Source organism: Carettochelys insculpta, chromosome 3 (assembly GCF_033958435.1).
Source record: "Carettochelys insculpta isolate YL-2023 chromosome 3, ASM3395843v1, whole genome shotgun sequence".
Lineage (NCBI taxonomy): Eukaryota > Metazoa > Chordata > Testudines > Carettochelyidae > Carettochelys > Carettochelys insculpta.
The window spans coordinates 75,596,041-75,609,600 of NC_134139.1; the positions used below are offsets into that span (position 1 = coordinate 75,596,041).

The 13,560-nt window shown below is 44.5% G+C and overlaps 1 long non-coding RNA gene across 1 annotated transcript; it reads left to right on the forward strand.

Annotated features, from left to right (window-relative positions):
* Positions 1–5,887: 5,887 nt before the first annotated feature.
* Positions 5,888–6,695, forward strand: LOC142010338 (uncharacterized). The gene is made up of 2 exons (XR_012644771.1): positions 5,888–6,135; positions 6,219–6,695. It is a non-coding gene; the product is annotated as an uncharacterized LOC142010338 (long non-coding RNA).
* The last annotated feature ends 6,865 nt before the right edge of the window (positions 6,696–13,560 follow it).

The following is a 13,560-nucleotide window of genomic DNA, read 5'->3' on the forward strand; positions in this document are numbered from 1 at the left end:
CATTTCATTAAAATGTTTTCTTTTTTAAAATGAAGAGAAAAGAGGGGGCCTGCAGCCCCAGAATTTTTGGAAGATCCTAAATGCATTTCAGAAAATTATTCCTGGAAAACTAGTCTGCAGTGGAAATTTACAGAGTACAACAGTTACTGTCCCAATAACTGTGTTTACAGAAGATAGGCAATGCACATTTAGACTAACTCTTCTCTGTATGTTTCAAGGACAATTTTCACAGCTCTCTTGCTGTCAATTTTCACTGAGTCAACTTTAGAAGATTTACCCCAGTTGAACAAAGTCCTCTTACCAAGAAGAAATATGATACTGGATGAGTTTATAGAAAAACTGTAAGCTGTGATCTTTTTATCACAATTTAACATTTGCAATTTTGCTTCTACCGTTCACTAATTATTTTTATTATCCTTAACACATGAGAACATAACCAAATACTTTCAGTACAATGAAAAAAATCAATGTTTGCTTGTTGGAACAGGACTACTACGGTATCTTGTCTCAGATGTTTGACTTGTGTGTTACTTAACTGGTGTATGAATAGCGTTAACCTTATTAATGGTATTACAGGCAATTGCCTCCCTTAGCAAATAGATGTAAATGGGGGAGGAGAGAACGCATGCATTGGTGTTTATGGGGCTGAATATTTTTATCCCTGTGGTGGAACAAGACTGGATCAAAGGCAAACAGGAAGAACTCGAGAGATTTGCTGCACTAACATGGGAAACGTAGGTCTTAGCACCAATCCTGGCTTCTTCTTTACTTAGCTCTCAATTCCTCTTAAAAGCCCAGGGCTACCCTGTGTCCTCATTTACAGACAGAAAATGACATGGTCTCTAATGAGATTTCTGCAGTTACTCCAGCTGGTATTTGGCCGTTCACTCTTTACATGGCTCATCCCTCTCAAGTTAAATCTTAGCATCAATATTCTAGAACCCCAGGGGGAACCAGGCCTCTGGGTGCTGGTTTTACCCTTTGCCTGCATGATACTGAGCGGTGCCAGTTACTGCTGTGGACTGCCAGAGATTACTTTAGACAGTGTGTGTGTGTGGAGGGGAGATTGATGTGAGTGGTGAGCCATAAGCCTGGCATAAAAAGGCCGTGCCCTGGAGCTTTTCTGTTTACTGTAAGCAGCAGCCGCCCTGCCTAAAGGACCGACAAGACAAAGGTGAGCTGCTTTCAGAAACAAGCTCTGGGAAGATGACCTTTGATAGGGGACCTACCCCAGAGGTTCTTCAGCCCCCCAGGCGTTCGCCTGTACACATCTCTTATAATTCTGTTCATTGTTCTTGATGTCTCTTTAGCCCAGATTAATGTGTCACGCTCCAAGTTACTAAACCGTAACCCTGCCTCGCCTCACGTTCAGCTCGTTTGGGTGCCCGCTGAAAGGGGGAGCGCCAGGCTGCCCCTTGGTTTAAGCTGCGCGCTGGTGACATCCTTCACTTTGTTTTTTAATTACAGGAGCCGCCGCAATCAGCGGCCTCTTATTAGTACGCTCGCCCGTGCAAACTTCATTAGTGGGGCTCTGGCGCGAGTAACTAACTTCCTTTAGGCAGAGCTTTCGAGCTGCGGTCGAGGCACGTGATTTGTCAGCGATAAAGGCTAGTCCAGGTCACTCGCTGCTCCAGACCTTCCCCACCCTTGGAGCTACACCACCAAGTTCACCTCCTCCACTGGGGCCCAGCCCGCCAGTCTCGGGGCCACGCCACATCCGTTGTTCCCTCCCAGCGCTGGAGGCTAAATCTTGATCCTTATGGGAAAAATGCCAAGCGACCTCGGAGAGCGGGGGGGGGAGCTGGGATTTCGTGCTTCCAAAACGCATTAGCTCAGCGGGGAGAGGGGGGCGAGCTGGGCGATGCAATTGACAAAGCTCCCGCAACACCCGCCTCCCAGCCCCGAAGATGCAGTGAAACGAGCCTGAGCCATGAATCCAGGGCGGAGGGAGTCCCATGCCGAATGTGTGCACAGAGCCTGTGGCGCAATAGCAAAGCGCTGGCTCATCGTGCAGCAATGCAGTCTGGGCACGGGGAGGAGCCGCCGCAGGCCCCGGAAGCTGCCTGGGCTGAGCGAGCTCCTTTCCCCCTCCCTGGCTCTCCAGCGCTAGCAGCAAAGGGAGCTGCACCAGCTGCGCCGGCTATATTTAGAGTAAGCAACCTAGGAAGGTGCTAATCCCCCTGCCAGCCGCTCCTTGGTGCCTCCCTCAGCCGCACCAAGAAAGGAATTCGCGTGTGTTGACTACAGCTCTTTATCTGGATGGGTCACCTCGTGGTGAACCAAATATAGTAAACGGCTGTTGCTGCTAGGGATGCGGCTTCTGCCAGGGGGGGAAATCCAGCACTGCACAACCCAAGTATCATCAAACGCGTGGCACCCGCTCCAGGGCTCCCTACGCAGTGCAGATTATCAGGCACATCTTCCAGGGTAGAGGGAAGGGGGTGAGAGTTGCATGGGAAATCTCTGTCAGAGCACACGTGTTTGGAGAAAATTGTGCTCCTGTTTGGGATTGATTTTAAGATTCTTTTAGAAGTGTCCCAAAAGCAGCAGCAGTTTGGTCTTAACGAACTGGATGCAGACCTGGGAGCCAGGAATTCCTGGCTTTTAATCTTGGCTCTGTTGCTGACTTCTGGTATGGCCTTTAGTAGGTCATTCACCTCATGTTTGGGGTTGTGAGTAAGATGATATAGCGTCCTGTATTTTAAGGGATGTCCTTTATTTTGTGCTTCATGTCTTGTGACCTGCTGCTAAGAATTACTGTGGAGTATTTGACCAGATAAAGAGCGTTTTCAAGTAGTAGTCAAACAAGCTCCCGAAATTATGTTATTTTTGTTTTGCACCATCAGCAAATGATTGTGAAGGTGTTGCTTCATACTGATTATTCAGTTCTCTATTTCCATGGAATGTAGGTACTCAGCTCTGTTGGGAGGATTATTTTGGGCTAGTTGACACATGGAGCTGTTTACTTAGGAGATAATCAGGAGCAGTTAATCAGGAAGGACTCTATGTATAGACAAGCCCTTAGTTACTATTTGTACAATGCTTTGAAAACGGAAAATGTGCCATAAATGCAATCAATTATTTTAGTTTTAGTATTTTGTGTGGTTTTAGTAATCATACTTTGAACTTCTTTTCCGTCTTTCATGAGAAAATTTTCTGGTGCTTTCCAAACATGAACTAATCTTCGGACATCCAAGTGAGGTAGCTAAATCTTACTCTAATTATACAGAGGAGGAAATTCAGTCACAGAGAATTTAGTGACTGGCCATAGTGCATGCAGCAAGTCAGGGCCACAGTCCAAAATGAAAGATGGCACTCTTGACCTCTAAACCTCTTTTTTTCTTGTCAACTAGATTTTACTCCCCCTCTTAAATTTGAAAGGTCCAGATTTACGGACGTACTTTGGTCCCTAAGCCCCAAACTTAGATGTGTCCTACTTTTAGGCTCCACTGCAATCTGCAGAACTCTGGCCCAGTTGTCATGTGCACAGACTTGGTGCCTACATTTTTCCTGTATAAATTCTGGAGGAACCTTTTTTTCTGGATCTAAGCTGCTGTTTTGGTAAGTGTCCTGCTGCATGTCTCCTCCCTAAACCTGAGAATGAGGGGGAGCACAGTGGTACTTTTCTATTTAGTTTGCCTGTAGGGCCTGATCCAGTAGGTGTGCTTAGAGGTTGCGTCAAGTCCCATTCAAAATCTGGCTAGCAGTGGCACTGCTCAAGCCCACCTTATTCTTCTTGCAAAGTGGTTGAAGCATTCATGGGGGGAGAACCAGATTCAGTTTCCCCACTTCTGCCACAGAAGCAGATGGGATTTGAAGAGGGGTTCCCCACCTTGTGGAAGCATGCTTTGGCCAGGGGCTATGTGATAGTCTGGTGAGGCTCCGTCCTTCTCTTTTGCTTAAGCTGTTCCACGGTGTATAAGTAATTAAGGAGCTTCTGGGTCCAGGAAAGCATGGAAATTCTAGACTGGTGAACCACATGTCCACTTGAGTGAGCAGGAGGAGCCAGTTCTCCCCGCCACCATGGTCTTGGTAATTATTTATCCAGAGTAGAAGGAACATTTTCAACGGTTCCTACCCCAAATATTCCATAGATCAGGGAGTAGAGCCATCTCCTGAGTGATGGGAGATCCTGTTCAGATCCTTTCTACCCATCAGGTAGTCTGGAGGAGGAGTAGGACCTAGGTCTCTCACATCCCAGAAGAGCAGTCCCATCACAAGCCTAAAAGTTTAAGGGCATCACCACCTCCATCATTGTTGTGCATGAAGTGACAGAGGCACCAGCTCATTTTTGATAGAAATAATTTACGTGCCTAAGCTTCCTGACTCCAGGAGAGTGGAGAGGTTTGAGATACATCCCTCCCATTGGCTAGCATTGGCAAATCCTGTTTAGCCTGCTGTCTTTTGTGGATTGCATTCATAGGTGCCCGTCTCTACCAAGGAATAACTTTTCAGCTCTACTTCATGCAATAATGAGCAAGAGCAGTGCACAAATCCACCTTGCACATTGTAGATCACCTCTTGTAGACTTTTGTAACTCAAAGATTTTCGAAAGTAGTCATTCTTCTGCAAAAGATTACAGAGGGCTTGTCTAAATTGGAATTCATTTACAAGTTTAACACATTTAACTGTGACCTGAATGGAGATCTTAACTAGTTTATGCATTACAAGGGCAATTTCTCCACCTTTGATATTTGCAGGAATGAGACACATTCAGCTTAATTTGCCTCATTAACTACTCTGAGTGACAGGTAGCTTCCTCTCTCCGCTCCCTGTTTTATAAACCCTGGATTCTGTTTTTCCATTGCATTTTCACCTGATGAGGTGGATTTTACCCTCAAAAGCTCATGTTCCAATTAATTGGTTAATCTCTAAGGTGCCACAGGACTGCTTGTTATTTGTGCAGTCTCTCACTGTTGAAGTTCTTCCCAGGATGACTATTTTGCTCATTTTAAATGTTTATTTGATTCAGGCTTCTCTTGCTGTCCTTTTTATGCAGATGTGATTGCTCACCCCATGATACTATAATCTACTGTAAGATTTTATAGTAGTATGCTTTAATAAATCAGCAAAGGAGGTACAAGTCTCCTACTCTTATAAAAATGGCATGGAATCTTTTTAAAGTCCATGTGAAGTAGCAACACCTTGATTTTGACTCCTTGGCAGAATGATCCCACACAGTAAATCGGGATGGATCTCAGTTTATCTACCTCTGGAGGATGAAGGGTTGAGTGGAAACTGCTGGTATCCAAACCTATAGGCAGGGTAGGGAGTTCCAAATTTTTGCTCAGACATCTGAGCTGTTCTCCTCTCCCTCAGCTTTTGAATAGGAGAAGGGAAAAAAATGGGATTTTTCTCCCATTGCTTTACAATTAGAGACTTCCTTGTATTACTGTATTTCTGGAGTTTTATTTTTTGTAAGCCCTTTTCTTTTGCTGGAAGAGAAGAATTACATAATGTAACAATAATCAAACATATTCATTTTACCCATGATATATTCGAGGTCATTAAATACATCATCTTGGTTCAGTTATTTGGATTAACAAAGCTTTAGAATTCTGAACTCAAACAGGACTGGCTTCTATTGTTGTCAGACACATGAAAATAATAACCAGTCAGTGGGCAGTGCTGACTTTGATCTTTTATTTTCTTCTTTTAGTTTTTGAAATCCATGTCATAATAGCATCAAGATATTCCAGGCAGAGTATTTCTGGGAATTATCATGCTTGTTTAGTAGCTAGCCACTTGGTCTCCTGCCACATCTTTCAGAGTAGTAATGGTACTGGATTGAGAATTTTTTTATGTGTTTTCTGTGCTTATTAGCGATGCCAGATTGATAGCCCTGGAAAGTGAAATTGTCTGTTTGTTGTCCTGTCACTAGGAATGGTGTGAGTTTGCTTCTCCATTTTGTGCCACAGATGTGCCCTGAAGAGGATAAACTGCTTTGGCGGTTTTTTATCTACTATACAGAGAGCATCAATTTTGGAAGATTGTATATCTCAGGAGAACTGCATGGGGAATTGGGGTGAATCCAACCAACTCATTTCACGAAGGCAATGAAAGAAACACTATCTGGTAACAACTTTCAGTGACTACAGACACCTGCACAGAAGTTGACCTGGAGGATGAGATTGGGTATTTCATAGCTAATCCCCAAAGTTAGCCAGTCCATAATTAACAGCAGTATTCTTGGTTCACATGCTTTTCATTTCACACAGATGATGTCATTCTGTACGTGCTGCCCACCAGTGCTCCCTGTAAGCTGAGAAGTTGAGCGGCCACACAGCAGAGATTCAGGTGCTGCCCAGCAGATTAGCAGAGTGCCTGCTGTGGGCAGCCTGTATTCTTATTGATGGTGCACATCTGCACATGCCTTGGTGCACATAACAAAATTTATTCCAGGCATGGATGGAAAAATTTAGAGGGAATGTTACGGCCTACCATGTCTTTCTTACTCAGCTCCCATGCCCAGTATCTTCCAGAACCCTTTTTAAACAATAACAGTCAGCAATAACAAATAAAAGTCATACGTTACAGTGCAGTGTCGCTGACTTCAGTGAGGCTGCACTGGTATAAATGAGTGGAGACCATAGAAGTATTCTATAATCACATTAAATCTTCTTGTTGGACTTGACCCAGGGTTTGTTTTTGTTCCTTTCCTATTAAAACCTAAGGGAGCATGGAGCATAATGTGATATTACTGTGCCAATTTCATACAGAAATTATCTAAACAGTGTGTTCGATACTACTGTAAACCCTTGAAGCACGATTTTGATTTGTGCTTAACTTGCATTAACCAGCAGCTCTGTGCCAGCCCACTGGGAGAAGCTGGGGGCCACATGGCTGCCTCGCTCACCCCCACGTCTCCCAGCTGACTGCTCCCGAGCCAAGGGAATTCCACAGATCTTCCCAAATCATCCGCCCCCCCCACCAATGTACACAAAATTCAGTTTTCATGGAGGTTGCCCAAAATGCAACTTCTGCGTAAATCAAAGGATGACTGTATTAGGCCGGAACCAGTGTTCCCTGTAAGATGGGCGCTTGTTCAGCCCAGTAGAGATTCAGGTGACTCCTGGCTGGTTCGCAGCGCACCCACAGCTGGCAGTGTGTGTTTTTGCTGGTTGTGCACACCTACACATGCCAGGTGTATGATATTAATTCAATGCACATAATGCCCATTAACGTGATGGATACTCTGCCAAACATGGATGTAATTGCTTACAGCACAGATTTGAAAATGTCGAAGTTTAGCTTGGCAATCAGCATAAACAGCTGCTGGGGTCTCCCAACAGATTTGTCCAGGGATGATGGTACACTGAAATTCCATTGCTCTGCTCACAGTCTACTCGGGCATACTTCTTAACCCCACAAAGCCCCATCAGTACAGTATTTGTGTAAGGAGCTTCCAGAGGACAGAGGAAGACATGTGCACTGTCTCTTCTGACAGATTTTGGGCCATTTCTGTCCAACTGCCCACTTTTATCCTCTTTGCATCTAAAAGACGAAAACACGTTAATACCTTATATGGGATATGACCCAGGGGTTGTTACAATGGGCAATTGCCTGCATGGTGATTAACAGTGGGGGATTTCTTCACGTTATCTTTGCAGGTGATGTTAGCAATAACGCTATAGTACTGCTTATCCAGGGAAACTTGCCTCGTCCTTCACATTTGCCATGTTGAAGGTCTGTTCTTGTCTTCATTTTAATCACATCAGATTGAAAAATGGAGGCAAATAGGCTAAATGCATTTTACCCTTTTATCAGCGAGCACCTGAAAAATGCTTAATGTCACAAGGGACAAGGCCTATGAAAAGAGCGCAGGTCCCCTATGCCTCCCTGTGCCTGGTGTTCCTCCTCGGTGGAGTGATTGCTGGCTATGGCTAAGCCAGCTGGGAAGGGGCCAATAGGAATAAAGAGCTTTCTGCTCTCAGCGTGGGGAGAGAGAACTGAGGAAAGCAGCAGCTGGGGAAGCTCTCCTGGTGGGTCTTGGAGCTGGGGAGGGCAGACAAGGAGGGGGTTAGCTGAAGTTGTCTGAGAAGGGCTATGATACTGGCAGCAGAGCAATAGAAAGAGTTCTGAAGTAAGACCGGTGGTGGTCCCTGTACAGAAGGAATCTGGGAGTGGAGTCTGGGAGAGGCTTGGGGTTAGATAGGCTGCTGGAAGAAGCTGGGGAGAAGGCTTCAATGGAATTGGCCTTGGAAGAATCCTGATGCAAGGCAGCATGGTGCTGAAGGCTTTCAAGGCTGGAACCTGCAATAGCGAGAGGGCCTGGGCTTCCCTCTGGTACTTCCATAAATAGTGGTAAAATCCTGCAACTTGGAAAAAGGTCTCTGACAGGTGCAGTGGCCTCGAAGTGCCAAGGATTATTCAATCCCCAATTTCAGGAGAGACAAGTAGTCCCCTTCTTCCGTGGGGAAAGGATGCAGTGGTTGCACAGTCAGTGGACTTCTTTGGAGGAGGGTGAAAGTCTTTGACCAGAGAGCTAAACTGCCCTACCAGCCCTTGGCAAACAGTACTCATTTGGAAAACTGAAGCATGATTGCACACCTGCCTTCAGAGAGCTAAGCTGCATCTTCCTCCACTGTGATACAATGATGCACCTTTTTCTCTTAAAGGTAACAGAGGAAAGTGAATGAGAGTGAAGTCAAAGAGAGAGAAAAAACATACCTAAATATGTTTTCCCGTCCAGCCCATTCTGTGGAAAGTACCGGCTCTGCTGTATCTCCATACAGATGGCCCAGCAGTGGCACACATACAGCTGTATGCAGTGTGTCTGGCATGGAGACGTACGGTAGGTTTTTGACCCACCGGGCCAACAGTGGGCAGATTTGAACAGCATCTTCTCCAGCTGTTCCCAAGAGAGGGAGAGTCACTACCGCAGGCTGCTCAGTACTCAGAACTGAATCTCTCCTACTGGCATCCCCTCAGACTCTGAGCTAATATCGGATTCTCTGCCAGTCTCCATGCGACTAGGTGTCTGCCTACCACAGTATCTCGCTGTGCGCCTGTGCCTTCTCTTGCCCCTGTTAGCCCAACAGTAGATCGCTGGGTTTGATTAGATCTTGCTTATTCTGGGCTGACGTTATCTGTTTCATCCAAGTAGCTAGCTATAGATTCTGAGTGGTAACCTGAGATCAGAATCTGGCCCTTATAAGTGACTTTCTTCCAAGGGGGGTGGGTGGGCACTTGTCAAACAGCATGATTGGTTTTTTTTCAGTCTGGCAAACAGCACCAACATGCGGCTGTTCTGTGTCTGGAGACTTCCCCAGTGAGGCTGTGTATAGCAGCAAAGAGAAGTATCTGCAACATGATGCATCTCATGCTAAGTGGGGCTGTGAGAGTGAGGCTGACAGTAGCAGCTGTGGCCATTAACTCTCTCTCCCTGTAATCTTCCCTCTTTTATTGTGTCTGAGCCTCTGCTGAGCTCTACACCAATCACTGATGGCTGGTGGAAGGATGGGGCTTCACTTAGCTAAAGAAGACACCACAGGAAGTGTTTGGTTGGATATTAGCAGTGAAAAGGTTATGTTGTTAGCTTGTTGTCTCAGAGGATGACATCCGTAGGCAATATTGGCAGTGCATTAAGTAATTCAGCATTCTCATGCCTTCAGTAGCTAAAGCAGGCAAAATATGTCTGACCAGATGCTCCCCTCTTATGAATTTGCTTTAGTGATTGAACTCCTGAGGAGGGCTGGGGATCACATCAGATTGACCCAGGGCACACCAGTAGTCTGCCGCAAGCTGGAACACGCTTGGTTAAAGAGCTGCATCACAAACTACCGGCCACATTCTTACAAAACAGAAAGTAAGTGTAATTATTATTCCATGCAGTCACAAGAAGGAGCAGTTAATAAAAGCCGACTCCATTGTGATAGCTAACCATTTTCCATAGATGTCAGTGAAATAGAGACTGACTTCTCTTTGCTTACATTCGCATCTCTCTCACGTTCGCCTTCTGTCCGTAGTCTATGAAAATATCATTCAGCACCATCAGCAAATTTTAAGCAAATATTAGAGATTATCCAGGCAAAGGGAATGCCTAACTTCTTGTAAAGGATTCCTGCTGGAACCCCGAGTCATAGAGTTCCATCCAATCAGAGCTGAACACAGCATGGTCCATGTGACTCAATTAACACTGTCTGGTTTCTGAAACTTGATGTCTCCTGGCCAAAACTATTTTTAAAAATAATTTAGCAAAAAACTTAAAATACCAAATAAGTCTGAGAAAAATAGAGGATCTACCAACCGAAAAGTGAAATGAATCTCAAATAAAGTGCTGGGAATTATCTCACCGCTAGGAAATCCCTGAAATTTTCTTTAAAAAAGTTTCCGCTCTCTAGATGTGAGTACCTAGGAGATGAACAAAGAGAGAGAAAATCTTACGCCAACACTTGCCTCTGGGGCTTGGAAAAATGTGACTACTTTCTTGGTGGTAATGGTGAGGTGGGATGTTATATATGTGCCCTACCTAATTTTTTGTGGAAACACCCTAAAGTCCTGAAACACCATAGGAGAGCCTGTCCTCCTGGTACTCTCAGTCCAAATGGAAATAATGAAAATCTCACCCAAAAATCTGATCTTCTGAGACATCTAGCCTGGAGATGTTCAAATGTTCAGTTCACTTTGGTTAAATAGGCAGCCTTTTTTGGTGCTTCTTCAAAGGAACTTCCAATATAGTACTGTATGTTGCTGGTTAAGCCATGTGAATATTTGCATCCCAGTTCTGGTCTTGTTCGCATCAGTGTAAATTTGAAGTCATGTTTTTATCCAAAAGAAGCAGGGTGTAATGAGAACTTCCCATCCCAGGAACACAGGCTATCCTATCAAACTACATGCATCTGACTAGGTGGGTCTTTGCCCACAAAAGCTTATGCTCCAAAATATCTTTTAGTCTATAAGGTGTTACAGCACTTCTCATTGTTTTTGTGGATACAGACTAACATGGCTATTCCTCTGATATGTGTTAAACTTGTCTTCCACACTCAACACTGGCTTCCCATAGCACATCTACTCAAAGTCAGTTTTTTGTCCTTATCCTCAAGGAACTCAGTAGACTAGCCTCAGGATACCTAAGAGGCAGGCTGAAGCTTTGGCATGATGACTCTTGTTGACATTTATCTCCACTCCTCAGGCAAAATGGAGCTGTCCACCGCTAGGCTAAAGCTGTGTGCTGGAGACGGAGCTCTTTAAGGGTCTTCTCTGGCTTCTCTTTTGATACACAGTGAAATCTATCACAAGCAACCACTCAAGGGACCAGTAAAAATCAATTCCGTAGTAGAAGCAGACTGTAAAGGTCAAATAATTGTAATGGCAAGCGCATGGGAATACTCTGACATACTGAGAGAGGTGATTGCCTACTGGTGGTGGTAGAGTTACACTGACTGTGTTTACCTCTATAACAGCAGAGGCCATAAACTTAATAATAAGATATTTTGGCATTTTTAAATGTATGTAACTCCCGTTGAAGTTAATAGTTGTATCCATGTAAACAGGAAGAGAATTTGGTCAGCTGTGCTTGATTTATTAATTTTTTTAAAGAGTGCACACAGTTTATTCATCACAAAGCCTGGTTGTGCCTTCAGATATCCATGTAGCTACACCCTATATCCATGGGCAGAATTAGGTCATAAGGTGTTTATTTCCATGTTGAGTTATGGATACAAAACATTAGAATCAGAACTGTACAACTAAGTGGCATATGCCCTGTACTACTGAAAGCTGCAGGAGATTTTCTTTTAGCGAGGCAGGTAGGGGTAAGGCTCATGGTTATCTCGTGTGGAAGAGCAGTGTTTCCCACAGTTCCTCATCACTAGTGTGATAAGCGCTTCCCCTTCTGTTTAAATCTGCTTCAATCACTGCCATTAGCTTAATTTTTGGAGAATATGCACCTTCTGGGTTCCTGCTGATCTCACAAAACTTCCACTTCTGCTTTTGTTTTTCCTTCCCATACCCTAATAATCCCTCAGTTTGAGAAAACTTACATTGAATAATGCAGCACTTCCTTCTGAGGAACTAAGAGTACTCCCCAAACACTAATGAGTGTCACCACACACCAGCGAGCAAGGTGAACATTACCAAGCCCTTCTCACAGATGGAAAAACTGATGCTCAAAGACTGAGTGACACAACCCAGGAAGTTTGTGGCAGACCTAGAAATGGAAAGCAGGTCTCCAGAATGTTTGGTCTCTGAACCACAAGAACATACTAGTGCCCACTTTTTTTTTTCCTTTTTCTGAATGAGGCAGGCAAAAGTTAGCAAATGAGAAAGAAAGTCTAGTATTAGCGAGAGAACATTGTGAAAGATCCAAACTGTCGGACTACACAGAGTTCCAGTGATAACAGTTACACAAATTGTATATATTCTCTCAGGGAGGATTTAAAGCGGGATATGGAGCACTGTAGCAACGTAAGACACTTGGTGGCTAGAGTGGAGGAAGTTACGATGACTCTAGGCTTCTTAGAGCATCTGTTCCTTTACAAACCGCCAGTGGAGACAGCTTTGGCATTGGTTTTGTCTGCTAACTCCTATTCTATTCTTGAGAGCACTAATTCTTGAATGTGCTTTCCGGGAACTACAGGAGACCAGCAGCAATCACAGAGAGACATTATATGAATAAAGATGATTTTTTTTCTGCTTCTCCTTGGACAGTACACTTGTCCCAGCTCCTGGTTCTTCTCAAAGATACTGGAACAAAAGAAAGTCCTCCTCCCATACTTGGCATGTGACAAAACCCCCATACAGGTACCAGAGGGAAGGGTATTCTGGAACATCCTAACACATTGTGAACTCTTTGAGGTAGACAGCCAATTTAAATTAAGGCAAGGTGCAACACGGGCGTGTAGCAAACAATAAGAAAGAGGATGGGCGAGGTTAGTGGAGGGGCAGCCCTCCCTTCCAGAAGGGTACAGTCCCCAGATGGTCTTGATCTGCAATTTATAGCTGCATTTTCCACTACACAGGAAAAAGGGCCATTGAAACCTTGACGTGTATATAGTAACCAGGATATGTGCAAAAATATGAAAAACACTTCAAACATCTAGGAAGAACACCACTTTAGAAAGCGTTAGCAATCTGCATCATCTCTGACTTCTAGAAATAAATACACGCAGCTTGCAACTGAAATTAGAACAAATATCCACTGGGGGGAAAATGTCATCAATTGTCCAGCAGGAGGAGCGGAGCAGGAGGGGAAGGGAAACAGAGGACTTAACTCTGTTACTCCTCTTGTCAACGTCAGACTCCCTCTACCTCACTTCTCTTTGATGGATCTGCACTACAGTAACTATACCAGCGCAGCTATGTCAGCACAACCCTGTAGAGTGGGCATAGCCAACACCAACAGAAGGATTTTTCTGTCTGTATGGTAACACCACCTCCCTGAACAAAGTTAACTATGCCGATGAAGCTGCATTGACATGGGGGGTGATATCAACACACCTACATTGGTAAGGGGATGGTCTTTTCATAGTCTTGACTGATGTAGCTCGAGCTCGTTCAATGTGGCTTTTCAGTATAAACTAAGCATGAGATTCTAAAAAGTTCTCAGAGATTAAAAAG